At 37.9% G+C, this 14,955-nt stretch overlaps 1 protein-coding gene across 3 annotated transcripts in view; it reads right to left on the bottom strand.

Moving 5' to 3' along the window:
* SORBS2 (sorbin and SH3 domain containing 2) overlaps positions 1–14,955 on the bottom strand; it is a 248,739-nt gene that overhangs the window by 227,234 nt on the left and 6,550 nt on the right. Inside the window, exon 1 of one of the 3 annotated variants that reach the window (XM_037398456.1) lies at positions 3,676–4,230. The exons of the other annotated variants lie outside the window; for them this stretch is intronic. The gene's annotated coding sequence lies outside the window, so the exon portion shown is untranslated. Of the gene's footprint in view, positions 1–3,675; positions 4,231–14,955 lie in introns of those variants that run through there. 3 annotated transcript variants of the gene reach the window in all.

The raw sequence follows: 14,955 nt of genomic DNA, 5'->3' as shown, positions 1-14,955 counted from the left end.
AGCAAGAACTTGAAACTTCAGTGCCTGTATACAGCCTGCACGTGGCCAATGCACACTACATAAAATGCATATGTACATATATAATAGAACTCAGCATCTGTATGAACACCATACTGAATCAATATGATGTTGGCATATCTAACAATGTGGCTGAGAAGACAAGACATTATTAAGTTTGTCTGCCTGTATTTCACAGCAACTGGTAATAGTCCCCTGCCAGAGCAGGATTTGTATATTATTGAACGCAGCATAAGGAAAAAATTATCTTCTGGGGAAATACAAAGTGAACAACCCGATTATTAGGATACTGCAGAAAAGCATTTACCATTAATTTGACAGATGTGATTATATGCAGCATACAACAAATGAACTATAAAATGTATTATAATTATATGGTACAGGTTCAGTCTGGTTTAGCTTTTCTCAGTAATACTGCAAGGATTGCGACTGTTTTGTAAAACACTCATTTCAGTTATTTCAAGAGTCTAAGCTAACTCAAATGATATTACTCATTTTAGTGGAGACTGGTTAGAATTTTCATGTTGCAGAGAACCAAGGTGTATATTGAAGGAATGAATATACACTTACCTCCCTCCCTCAAAAATCTTGAAATCTAGTAGAAGCAGCAGCTTTTCTTTTTCACCAAGTTACGGCAACACCTTATGTCGCATTTGAATCACTCTCCACAACACTTATAGCTCAGGATAAGCTTATCAACTTTCATGCAGGAAAACTGAAAGATCTGCTACACCATTCATCAAGAACACCATTCATTCACTGCTCCTCCCAAATACACTTTCACCTAACCACTCCAACAGAGCACAGCGATCCAACAACTGAGAGATATTTTGAGAATCCCTAGACACACAGATCATTTTCTGACCAGTACTGGCAAGCTTCCTCATAGTTTTATCTCAAGGAGGACACAGCACTTGCATAGACTACTAAAGCAGATTTGTTCTTCTAGATTCCAGATTATTATGTCTAAATCTTCATGATGCATCTAAGTTTTCACCTGTACAGTGGATAGTGATATTAATATTTATACATTATTCCTAATAGTTATTCCATAAACTAATCTTGAGGATTAATTCCTTGATATCTAAATGCTGTTTTGGCACTTAGAGCACTACAAAGTTGCTACAAAGTGTCAAATGCAAGCAGGATTTTATGAAAGGACTCCCTGAAGCACTAGAACTCTAGGTCTATATAAATACCGTTCACACACTTTTGTGCAGTATTTGGTGTGTTTCACAGACTTTCTGGCAAGAGCTACAAACCCCTGCTTCCCCATGTCTGTTGCCATGAAACACAGAGCCCATTTTTTAAGCTTTTATCACACAGTTGTAAGCACTACCTTCATACAAAAACAGCTTGGCACATTCTGTACGCCATACCAGTCAGACTTACAAGCAGGCACATTTCTACAGAAAGAACATGTGCTCAATATCCAATTAAGTATACACAAAGTGTGTACATGTCTACAAAAAACACGATTTTAAGTCTAACAAGCACAAGAAATTAAAACAAAAATTTTAGAACAATTTGGCTTTGTCTGAACTGAGATAATGTATTTATATGATAACCTTGAGGCATTTGTGATTATGTCAATTGATCCTTCACTTCTCTAAAGGTTAATCTTCCCCTCCTGACACTATCCTTTCTCCTTACTAGTAATAGTACTAATTACTTAAAGACTGTGTTTTTCAAGCAAGGCATTTAATAGAAACACTATATCTGATAGCTGGCTACTCAAACAGCTAAATTCCAGTAAATATGAAGCAATACCAGATAAAGTAGTTATTTTGTTTACTTATTTCAATACACCATCTATTATCTCCTCTCAAATAATATAGCTAACACAAATAACTGAGATCACCAATTAGATAGTTTTAATTTGGTTACAGAAAGATTTGCCAGTATTTCTTTTTAGCTAATATCCTATTTATTAATTTTAAGCAATTGACATTACAAACTATCTTTAATCTCTGATACATCAGGTTATATGTGTAAATAGAGATACAAGTAATAACCAATTTGAGGGTCTACACAAGAAAGAAAACATATAGAAATCCAAAAAGCTTAACTTCTTACTGAAGCTATGATTACCTAGTGTGTGATATGCTCTGAAGTATGAATTTTATCTGTTTATAAGCTAATATTTGTAAGTATCCCTCAAGAACATCAATGACACCATTTGCTGGGTAGATAGACCATCTTGGTTTATTTTTTTACTGAAAAGACAGTTTCTTCAGTTTATTATGCAAAGATATAAATTGCTAATTTACCACAAGACAAGGAATACTTTTGAAGAGAAAGATGCAAGTGTACTACCGAATACAAGTTTCAGCTCTAAAAGTAATCCAATTTTCACAAATTTTTAAGTAGGGAAATAAAGAATGTAACAATTGCTAAGGAAACTGATTTTTAAACATATTCATGGGGCACTGATGCCATTAATCCTATGACACACTACATTGGACTAGGTGCAGGGTCACTAGAGTGCTGCACACCTTTCACGACAGAGTTCGGTCCAGTTCTAGCACAATCCTGTGAAGCACGGTGTGGATAACAGGTCTATGGTGTCATGTATTTTATGCTACATATCCATTTTGTCTAGCTGCATTACTTGTTAATGGAAACATAGCCAAAGCCTCTCTATAAATTATTTTTTTTTATGTACCATTAACAGCGAGATCTTAAAATTTGTACTGTTACTCACTAGAGCTATAAAGAAAACATTGTTGGTTTTATTTACTTTACAGATGAAACAGAAACGGATGCCTTAACCTTCTTCTAATGGAGTTTCTTAATAAGGTTTTAATAAAGATGTTCCCACACCTCCTGTCCCTCACTCCACAACTGGAGTACTATGGTTCTTTATCTTCTTGTAGATCTATAGGAAAAGCAGGCCCCTTTTGTGCTCCCTTATCCCATTTAACTAAATATACATTCATGACAGAATATTTGTGCCTTTTAAATGCATTCCTATGCTACTACTGACACAATTAATTCATCATGCCCTCCATTAAAGACAAAAAGGCATGACCATACTAAAGAGGAAGGGTAGGGACTAGACAAATGAGAAATTAACACAAATTATCAAAGACAGATACAGATGCATTTGCTTAGTTCCATTCAAAAGATGTTGTTATTAGCAAGAAAATTAGTAGCTTACACACAAATCTTTAAAAATGACAAAGTTCAGTTTAAGACTGCACCGAAACTGGAAAATAGTTAGATATTCTGTTTTGCAGGAACTTCAACTATTTTTGGTGGTTTTTTTAATTGTAGTATTCAATTTATTTTAATGTGAAAACCCAAAGAAAGTCACCTTGCACTGAAATACTGACACAAACCAAAACACAAACTCTTTCCCACCTGCACATTTCCGAAATGAGACACCACTTGTTGTCAGGCTCCGGTAAGAACATGACACATAAATCACCACCCTTTGAGCCCAGTCATGCAATTTTGTTTCATTTATTTTTTTTTAACGCATTCTAGATGTTTACCCATCTAGATAACACTATCCTAACTTGGATGTGAGCTTACATACTATGTGAGACCGTATACAAAGCCCTTGCAGTGAAGGTAAATTACTTTCACCCGCACTATCCATAACATGGTCACATCATCCCAGAAGACAATCAAGTTTAGTCAGGCAAGACTTACCCGTGATAAATTCATGCTGCCTCTTCCAAATCACTGCCTTCATGTGCTCATGTGCTCAAAGAGGACTTATTCCATGATATTCTCAGGGATCAAAGTCAAGTTGATCAGTCTGTACTTCACAGGATTAAACCCTCGTGCCTTTTTTAGAGAGGGAATACAAGATTTTCCCTTCTCTAGTTATCAGGAACTTCTGATCTCCCTAAGTTTTCAAAGACCAAAGACAGCAGCCTTGAAAGGACAGCACAGAGTTTTCTCAGCGAGCTTACATACAGCCCACCAAAACCTCTGTTTTGAATTCCAGAAGAAATCCCTGACAACTCTCATCCAATTACTGCTGGTAGCTCTTCTCCTTCAAACCTTTCACTGAGAGGCCTGGGAGTCCTTGTTAGTAAAACCTAAGTAGCAAGTACTTCAGCCTTATCCATGTGTACTGTCACTCAATGATGCACACCCCTCGGCAGCAGTTGCATTTCCCATGTTCAGCCTACTAACGCAGCTGCAGCCTTTCTTGTTTCCCCTTTCAAGTCTCAATTCCAGTTGAGCTATGGCTTTCTCAACAACATGCTTACATGGTCAGTATTTCCAAATTCCTCCCCAGCAGTATGTCCCTCCTACTTCCTCCAGTATACTTTTTGCACTGGCATTTTTTATAAGTTCCTGTTTAGCCAAACCAGTCTCCCAGTACGTGTGCTTTCCTGATCATCAGGACAGCCTGTTCCTGCACTTACACATGCCTTAAGTTGTCAGCTTTTTCCACTGCTTTTGGACTTCAGAGTTACCTCCTCCCATGGTATCCCACCTACCAGTTTCCTGAATAAGCCAAAGGTTGCTGGCCTGAAATATACCTTGGAGTAATGCCATTTCCAGGACTGGGACTTTAGATGAGTCTAAAATCTAAGTGTAAACATTAATGTGGGCACATATAGTAATGACCTGTATTTACAAGTTTAGTAACGGAACTAAGCTACTGAATCATCAATCTCATTATCAAGGTGCCGAGTTGGACCACCTGAAGTACCTCACCCAATTTCTCAAGCACAAAAGAAATAATCTTTATTGAAAAAGCAAGCTATTCTAACCTGACAGCCCCTTCTATATCCAGATTTAGGCACACCAAGGAAGTGAACATTTGAAATTTATTTGTAGCTTAACTTACACTTCTGTAGATACAAGCTTTGGATGAATTCTCTCATAGGATGCAGCACCTCAACATAGAACTTGCATGTCCATTATGTCTGGGGATTCAGCTTCAGCAATGAAGTCTGGGAACCCATTTAAGGCATTTATAATCCAATAAAAGACACAAACTAGAAAAAAACCCAACCTATCAAATCAATCTAAAGCAACCAGCACACTGAGAAGAAAGCTGCCCAGAAGCAGCCAACTGTGAGAAGAGTTGCATTTTATGCCCAGAAAAGGATTAATTTTAGCCATCTTTGAACAGAACCAGAATTTTAGGAAATTTACTCCCCTCTCTGAAATGAGTAGGTATGCCTCAGTTTAAGTTATTTCTGCAGAATCTTTTATAATGTATATGCATAGTCAGCATAAGCACAGAGCATAACAAGAATGTCCATAGCATTACGTTTAAAGGTAAAATGGCATTTTAAATCCAGAGAAAGATAAAGTCTTGCTATGCCAGACGTCTAAAAAAAAAATAAAATCCCCAATTAGCAGCTTGTGTTTATGTGGGAGACTCGTTTCAGAAAACAGGTACTTTGTAAGGCAATAGTCACTTTACAGCATATGCCATAGGAGATAGATGAAAGCTAAATACATAAAGTTATCCCAAGGAAGTGATCCTTGTGAACTGCCAGAGATGGGAAGAAGAAAGTAAAAATAAACAAAAAATCCGGCCCATTATTTCTTTACAGACCTAGAATCATAGAATCATTTAGGTCAGAAAAGACCTCATCAAGTCCAACCGTTAACCGAGGACTGCCAAGTCCATCACTAAACCGAGTCCCTAAACACCACTCCTACACATATTTTTTTTAAACACTTCCAGGGATGGTAGTTCTACCATTTCACTGGGCAGACTGGTCCAATGCTTGACCACACTTCCAGTGAAGAAATTTTTCCTAATAATCAACCTAAACCTCCATGGCATAACTTGAGGCCATTTCCACTTGTCCTGTTGCTTGTTATCCGAGAGGAGAGACTGACCCCCACCTGCCTACAGCCTCCTGTCAGGTAGCTGTAGCGTGCAATAGGATGCCCCCTTGAGTCTCCTCTCCAAGCTAAACAACCCAGGTTCCCTCAGCCACTCCTCATAAGACTTGTGCTCCAGACCCTTCACCAGCTTTGTTGCCCTCCTCTGGACTCAGTCCAGCACCTCTACATCCTTCTTGTAGTGAGGGGCCCAAATCTGAACACAGCATTCAAGGTGCTACGTCACCAGTGCCAAGTACAGGGGGGCAATTACTTCCTTCACACTACTGGTCACGCAGTTTTAGATGCAAGCCAGGATGCTACTGGCCTTGTTCCAGAAAGAAGTGCCTGAAGGAACACAGGCAAAAAAACCCAAGTAGCTTAACGAAGCTCACTAGAACGAAAAGAGGTGGTTGACTAATGAAGATTTTTCATTCTTACTCTGAGGGGCAGGTTGGGCAGGTTCAAAAAAAATTAGCCAAGATGATCACCCACAAAAGTACTTTGTGGACTTCCAACCATATAGGAACACCTTATGAACTGAAGAAGTTCTATCTAGAAAGGCATATCCATAAGAGGGCTACAAAACAATCGCTATTTTTATAAAGTCTCCTTCGTTAACAAGGAGAGAAAGAGATGCCAAGCTCTGTGCCTAAGCTTACCTACAATCTATCAGTCTTCTGAACTTTCCTGGAAGGAACCTCCCATGAATCTTGTACCTTTGCCAGGGAAAACATTTGAAGAGAAATATAATTACAAAATTAAGCGCATTGACTTTTCTAAATAGTATTGGTACTTCCATATATTTTCTCCCCTTTGTTCTTCTAAAGAACTCATCTTCGTCTTTACCACATCCACCCTGGGGAATCAGTTTTCAGGCTCATGCATAGCTTTGCTTACTGTTTATTTAAGATCAGGTTCTCCATTACGCACAGTGCCAAAGGCAGTTGGTTCTTAGAAATAAGTTGAACATTTGCCTAAGAAGAAAAGTATCAAGGATTTATTTAAAGAAAATGCTTTTCTTTCACATAAATATGCAGTTCAAAGTTACTAAACCTCAAGAAATTCCCTGCAAGCACTGCTTTTCTGAACTGTAAATCACTGATAACTTATCTTAACTTGGTACAAAAAAGAAAAAAAGCTAAAGGTAGTTGTCCAATCCTTTTGCTATCTGAGTGCCTCTAATATTTTGTTTTCATATATTGGGGAAATTGAAATACTCAAAATTGTTATAGGACAGCTCGAAGAACATTGAGACTTTTTTTTTTTTTTTACAATTACAGATATCTGAAGCGAAAGACTTGAACATTTAGGTTTCACTAACTCAATTTGATAACCTAATTCTTAGATACTAGAGATAGACAGGTTATAAAATAACTAACTCTTCCTACCTTTATTATCATCATGAGAAGTTAACATTTTTTTTCCTGTAGAGAATCCACAAATAAAGATATGTACAAAACACAAAAAAATGGACAGGTAGCAAAAGTAAAGCAACATAAAAAAAAGGTGTGATCAGACCACTGGCTGAGAAATAAATGGAATTGCCTGTGTTTAACAGTTCAGCTGAGAACACATTATTTGTGGACTGCATGGCTATTTTAGAGAGAATAGTTTGTTTGGAAGCCTTTAAAAGAGGGTATGGCATCTGCAACTGGAAATCCATCATAGCGATTGCTGAGCTTCTGATATAAAAGGTGTTTTGACAAATAACACAAGGTATAACCTGCATCCACTTAACTTCAGAGATGCCAGTGCTGTGGCAAGAATATGGAATAGTTAAAAGTTTATAGAGTATTATGGATGCAAGCGGTTGACCGATTTATTCCTGCATATCAGGATACAAAGTTAGATGAGCTTAGAAGCTGAAATTATAGCAAGTTAGCAAAGATCAGAACACTGATTTGTCCCTATCATTTCAGAACATGCCATCAGTTTCTGTATTACACTTAATGTTCACTACTCACAACCCCATGCTGTGGCACATGTGGACTGGCTCAACATAACTGACCACGTATCATGTTTTATTTATGAACATGTACATTAAATACAATTGTTATTGCTTTCCAGTACAACAAAACCAAAACTATCAGAACAAGAAACGTGAGCCTCAGTTTAAAGGAACTGTATTTACTCAAGCAAACTACACTTATGTCTGCTGATAAATAGATGCTACAGACAGAAGACAAAAGATGATATTCACTGAGAAAAAAACCACCCTGCAGAGCTCCTGGTCAAGTAAATTTTTCAGTGGACCTTTAGGTTCAGCTCATTGAACTGTCTTTTAAATTGTCCTGGAATGAACAAAAGTATTCAATGTGCTAATACCTGCTTGCTCATTATAACTCTTAACAACAATACTATGACAGTCCTCATGCCCTTACTCAGTGTTACCATTGTGCACATTTAATGCAGTTCACTTCCACAGAACTTCCATTTGCATTACTCTAATCCACTGCATAATCATGATGATTCAACTCAGCCATTAGTCTCCAGTTTGCAGTCCCCCTTTCACCATTCCTTAAATACACTCATGTAGAGCAGCAATAAGATACGCATTTTCCCACCAGCAGCAGTTTCTCTCTGATTCTGCTTACACATTTAAATAAGTGCCACTTGTCTTACAGCAACGCACAAAACCAAGTTATAGAAGCAACAGAAACAAGAGCCTTCTGTGATTAGCCAGCTCTTCCAGCCTTATTTTAAAACTCAAGAGGTAAAACAAATGATGGAGAACAGCTAGCAATACATAATTCAGCTATTTAACAAACTGATAGTTCACATAACAGAAGTGCGTCCTTGAAATACATCATTTAACTAATGCATCAACACTATGGCAATCCCTGTAATTCTTCTCCTTTGAATGAAGCATTCAACTATAATAAAAATATCAATACCTTGAAATGAGAGCACTCCAGCACAGAAACGTTGCAGTCTGCTTGGCAGACACTGTATAGCGTTATAATACAGCATATGCCTGTAATCCTCCAGTGTTGCCCTTTCTTCTGTGATCTGCATCATAGCCTTTACTACCACATAAGGCATTTACAACATGTGTGTTGCATTCATGCACGATGAAGAAACATAACCAAATCTGTTACCTGTTGGGAAGCATCAAACTACCTCCTTGCAAGGCTGACAGGATGGCTGCTGAGCTCACTGCTCCCAGCTCACCCTTCAGCTGAGCTCAGTTATTTCCCAGGGGGGACACATTCGGAAAACTAGCAGTTACAAAAACAGGAGCAGGTTAGCAAGAGCTGGTTTGGGGGAGGGTAAATTCCAAAACAAGAAAAGCTTCTCAAAAAAGGTTAAGAGCTTTCCAAGTTTACATGCAGACTAAACAAGAACAAGCCTAATAAAATGAATTGCTTCACAATAGCAAGCTTTGTGTTTATATTCTGAAAATACTATAAGCTGTATCTGCTTAAAAGAATACTGAATGGTCAGGTGGTTTCCAGTTTTAAGGCATGTTAGCATAACCAGCCTTAAATTAAAACAGACAGGAATCACAGATATGTTAAGGTTGTTAAAGACCTCTAGAGGATAGAGTTAAATAAGGTTACCTAATCCATCTTAGAAGGGTATTATGTATGGCATCACTTCAACAAGAATAGCATTCTTGCATCTATTTTAGATTTTATTAGACTAAATAAAATTACCAATGCAATGTAACTAATGGCATGCACATCACATGTATCTACAAGTCTCAGTTGTTTTTGAGAGGAACAACCAGAATGTGTTTCCTGATGTCAACATTCATACTGATCTTTTAACAATAAAGATGATCATTCTCCTGGTGTTGCAGTACATAGTAAATGCTCACTAAGGAGCACTATATATCAGCATATTATAAATCGTCATATTGTATCCATTTAGAGAGAATGATAATTCTGCCACTAAAAACCTTAAGTATTCTGGTATAAACTTCTCAGAAGTTCCTCTAAACCACACCCAAAAAGCCCCCAAGCCCTTCAGTGCTTGCAAACGCACTGCTTTTGGGCACCTAAGTGTCACTGACACTTCAGTTAATATTATCTTCTTCATACACATGCAACAAGTTATTAGCACATCTTTTAAGGGTTCCTTCCTACCACAGTAGCTATCATAAAAACATCTAGGGTAGCCTTTGGATGAGGTACACATGAAGTGGAGCAGGAACCAGGCAGGACTCAGGCCTCCACTCCTGTACTGATACCCTGCTTCCTGCCTGTGAAACATTTTTCAGTAAAGAGTTCTCAAGAAGCAGACAAAACAGTTTATAGCCTGCTGGAGCATGGGATCACAAATTAAGTGGGAAACATGGTTAAGACCCTCCTCACATAAGAGGGAGAAAAAGCTCCAACCATACACACTATGTAAATTCTCAGTACCAGGCTACCTTTCAGTCATCTCTACGCATTATTCCTTATGTAAGACAACTGGATGTTTAGAAATTCAACCAGGTAGTAGTGTTCAACGAACCCAGTTTGAGATTTTGTGTGCATTGGTGTTAACATTCTGAGCCTTGCCAAAGCTACAATGCTTTCTCAGTATGTACAGAAGCCATATAATATCCTGCTTTAACCTTTTCCCCCTCCACTTTATAATCCCCAGACTAACAAATCCCAGTTTCCAAGGTTAACTGAAGATCAAGTAACAGCTGAGCTCTGGCTCCCAGAATCACTTTTCTGAATTTAGACAACTATACTCCAAAAAATCCTGTTTGGCAGCCAGCTCTGAAATGACTTTCAAGGATTCCCAAGATCAAGGTGAAAGGTACATGGACAATTTAATCCAGTGGGAGCACCTAATATCTAAAGTTCTGTGCTTGTAAATATCAGATTTGAATGTGAAACTGAGGCTCTCTGAAATTCTTCAACATCTCCATTTTTGAAAGTAAATGGCCCAACACCTATTCTTCTATTTTTAATGTACAATTTACAAATAACTTCAACATTTTTACTACACATGCTGTACTGGAAAATGCAAAGTGGCCAGAGATCAATTTGTATACTTTCTTCCCTTTTTAAGTTTAAATAAAGCATTTTATTCAACTACAAGTTACATTCAACCTTTTAAAGAAATCTACATAATTGAAGTTTTCCTTATACATTTATGTATAACAAAGATGTGTTAGGTCAACCATCATCTATTTAAAATTTTGGCTACATTTGCCCAATTGTGGGGCACTGACAATAGCTGGGCACATTCCAGTCATCCCACAGGAGTAAAGGCAATTGAACTCAAATCCATGAGCAATACAATTCACTAAGGCTAAATTCAATCAGCACTCAGAGGGAAGGGGATTTGAATTGGCATTCTAAATCTGTGTTTGGTAGATTACATACACACTTTCTTTTCTATTCAGTAGAGAAAACTGCAGTGCATAATCTTCTCCAGTGATAAAACAGATAACGCCAAAGTACATTAAGTGAAATTAAAATGCATAGCTCTGATAATATCAAGATATATCAAACCAGAAAAAAAAAGTTAAACTCAGGTTCGTTAGAGAGATCAAACATAAAGATAAAAGAAGAAAACTATAAAATCCGTACCTTAAGCTTCAACATAGAAAGAGCTAGTATATTAATCTCAGAACACTGCTACTTTGTCATTATTCTAGTTTAAGGTGTTTTTCAAGCAGTTTCACATACGATTTAAGTTTTTGCACAGGTATTCTCTAGGCATGAGAGATACATAGCTGTCTGCAGGGGAAACTAATGTGACTGCTAAGTTACTTCTGACAAGCTATGCCAGTCATCCTCATGAAGTCCCCTTAAACAAGAACAGTATCTTTTCTTAAATTCACCTTGTAAAAGGGAATCTACAAGGTTCCACTGAAAGGTAGGTTTTTCTCCTGAACAATAGCTTGGAGGACAGCATAAAGAAGAGAAGCCTATAATCGTAACAAATCCTAAAAGCCCACAGGAAATATCTCTCAAGTCACAACAAACACATAGCAGAAACAAGGAAGACCATGTACCACAATTAAATATTCTTGCATTATTAAATCAAAATCTCAACATTAAAAACTAAGATCAGCTATCTCCCTTCACCAAATAGGTCAAGTTAATAACTGGGGTGAAGTCTTTGTATCACCTTTACAGTGCACTTTGGTTCATATTTTCAGTGTGGCCATAAAACTAGACACTCATTTTTAAGGTATAAACCAAGAGTGTCAAGTGTCATATGATTCTAGCAGCTTTGGCTGTTAAAAAAATAATTGCTTCCAGTTAAAGCAAGATTTATTGTAAGTTTGCAAGTTGCTGAGTTGAAAGAAGCATTGATCAAGTAAATGTTATGAATATTTAACAGAGTAAAAATGAGGTATTTTTTTCCCCATTCCATTATTTTTGTGGGCTCAACACTGTTTTCCATTAAAAATGTTACACACTACTTGAAGGGCACTTGAAAAATACCAACTAGTGTGTTAACAGGCTAAAAGCTAGTGGCACCAACATACTGCTGCTATCTGAAGCATCAGTCCTACAGCAGATTCAATTCTGCATAGGAACTAGCCCTGCTTGCAGACTTGGAACATTACCAGAGCTAGGTTGGAAAGCAGTAGTTGGGCTTCAAGAAAAAGCATAGACAGATTTATTTGCATTGCATTTATAGTGAAGAATTAGCTGCTTCCTCTCTCTGCTGTAGCCTTGTCTTGCAATGTCAGTTCCACAAACAAGCTTTTTCCCCCATACCCTTAGGCTACTAAATACTGAGTTGTGTAGCTCTTAAATGGCAAGCTCTTCTAAATAATTCTCAGTTATTTTCATAGCACTCATCATTCAAAAAGTTAAATAGCTGTTGGAACTAGAATCCTACTCCTAAATATAGCGTTTCTGGAAATTATTCATAGGACCCAGCCTCAAAGTACACAATATACATGGCAGCCAGATTTCAACACTACTGGAATGCAATGCCTTGAGTAGAGGTCTGTGCTGGTATCCTATGTGTCAAAATGAAAAGTGTCAAAAAAACAGCCGCTACTTCAATGAATAAATAAAAAGTACAAGTTTGAGATTAAAGAATGAAAACCTAAGAGGTGCTCACATCCCCAGGGGACTGTAATTTTTTCCAATCTGAGTGATTCTCACTAGCACATTCAAGTATAACATGCGGGCCCATGCAAGGCTACACTGTAGACAGCAAAGTTGACAGATTTTAATCTCCTTTAAAAAGCTTAAGAACACAACATCCATTTATTTAGTCTAATATGCCAGGATTTCACAAAGTCACAATAAAGAGGGCTTTCAGAGTCTACCAGCCAATTTGGAAGGCTGCTAGGGAATTACGATAGCATTAAATATATTTGAGTTTATATTGGCAATAGCACATTGGTTTGAATAACATTATTGTGCAAGCTTCCAGTTGTTCATGATACCCCACTACTTACTATTAGTCCCAGGTGAATACCGTAAGGCACAAGGCAAGCAGCTGTCTAGGGCAGAAAAAGCACCAATATCTTCACTGCCTATTTCAAATTTGACAGGTCCTTGGAAGGACTTGCAAGCTGTTGCCGTCTCTGAGAGGAAAAGGATAACAAAAAAAGTCTGGAACAGAACGTTACACAAGCGTAAAACTGTCCTGCCTCAGAAGCATCTTTACCTCCCAATTCACACAACAGAAGCACCGGACCTAACGCTTGCTCTCCTCCCAGCTTTGTTTCTGCTGCATCAGTTTTCCCTTTAACTAAGATGCTCTGAGGTCACTCTAGATAAAAATGCCTCGGAGTTAACAAGGAATGTAACTGCAGAATGGGTAACTACAGGAAGAGCAGACAGACTACTTGTAGCACTTCATCCTAGTTAAGAACACCTTGTCAGTAAACCAGCTGAAGCTTGCAGCCCCTTGTGTTGAAATCCCATTTATACTACAAAAGACACTTTACATTTCTCCTGCCCAGAACTGCATTCCTTAAGAGCTGGATCTTTGTTCCATCTCTTCCCTCCCCAACAATGTATTAAATAGGTAGTTCCTAGGAGACAGGCGATGTTCAAAAGAAGGGATTAATGAAAGCAGTGTATTAGGAAGAGTTACTTGTAGTATTTAGTTACATTGCTAAACAGAAGTGGACTACCTGAGGCTACGAGGACTGCAACGTCTGCTTTTGTCTCCTTCTCTGTCAGTAGATACTAAGGCAAATTCTAAGACTTCACTTCTTATCCTATCACATCTAACTTGCAATTATTGTACAACTGTAGTTTCAATCTTTGCTGTCTCCAGTCCTCACTGTGGACTGTACCAACACAATTGTAACGCCAAGACCATACCCCCAAGAAGTGCAAAGCAGGCAGCTAACTAACTTTGTTGCAGATGTATGACTGAAACAGTATTCCAGAAGAATCAAGAAAATTTTCAGTTAAGCCACAGGCATCCAGAACTATCTAAAACCACCTACTCTTAAGTGCTACTACATAGACTTTTCACTTATCAGTTGTTTCTTGAAAGGTCACTTTTACCTTTCTTCCAGTAGATGTGCTTGTAACTGTAGTTTAGCTTGGCATCTAGTTGATACTTGATTGGCTTGGTATTTTTACACATACACCACACTTCAAAATCTGCACTGAAACAGTTCACTATTTCCTCAAAAATAAACTATTAAAGATATAAGGCTTTCTTGAGAAATTAAAGTTCTCTACCTTTGCCAAAGTTGATACACCTTCCATGAGAAACAAACTCCCCTCTAGCCTTGCACCAGTAAAACTGTACAAATAACCCCAGCTCATTTTCCATTCCACTAGGAATTAACTACTACATAATAGGCTGCACTCTTAACTCACATGCCTTGCGCAGCAGCACTAGGCAGAGGAGTTATGCCAAGATCAGTCTGGATGGCTAACTTGTACCTTATTTACGAGCCAAGCATAGCTTGCATTTTCACTAACTCGCCACAGTAGAACAGTTAGTGTTCTGCTAGTCTTCCATCACTTTTGTTACAAGCGCCACAAAAGCATAAAACGTTCTCTCAACTACTCAGCAGCCACAGGCACTGAGAGCAGTTTACCAGCAATAATCAACTAGTTTTTAAAACACGTTTGCCACAGAATATACAGCTAGTTCACAGTGGCGTAACTACATTCTGTCTACAGATGCTTTACCCAGGGTCAAGTCAACTGTAGTTCTTGCTACAACTTTGACAAATTACAGTGA

The sequence above is a fragment of the Falco rusticolus genome, chromosome 1 (genome assembly GCF_015220075.1).
Source record: "Falco rusticolus isolate bFalRus1 chromosome 1, bFalRus1.pri, whole genome shotgun sequence".
Classification (NCBI taxonomy): domain Eukaryota; kingdom Metazoa; phylum Chordata; class Aves; order Falconiformes; family Falconidae; genus Falco; species Falco rusticolus.
This window is presented reverse-complemented; position numbering and strand designations above follow the sequence as displayed.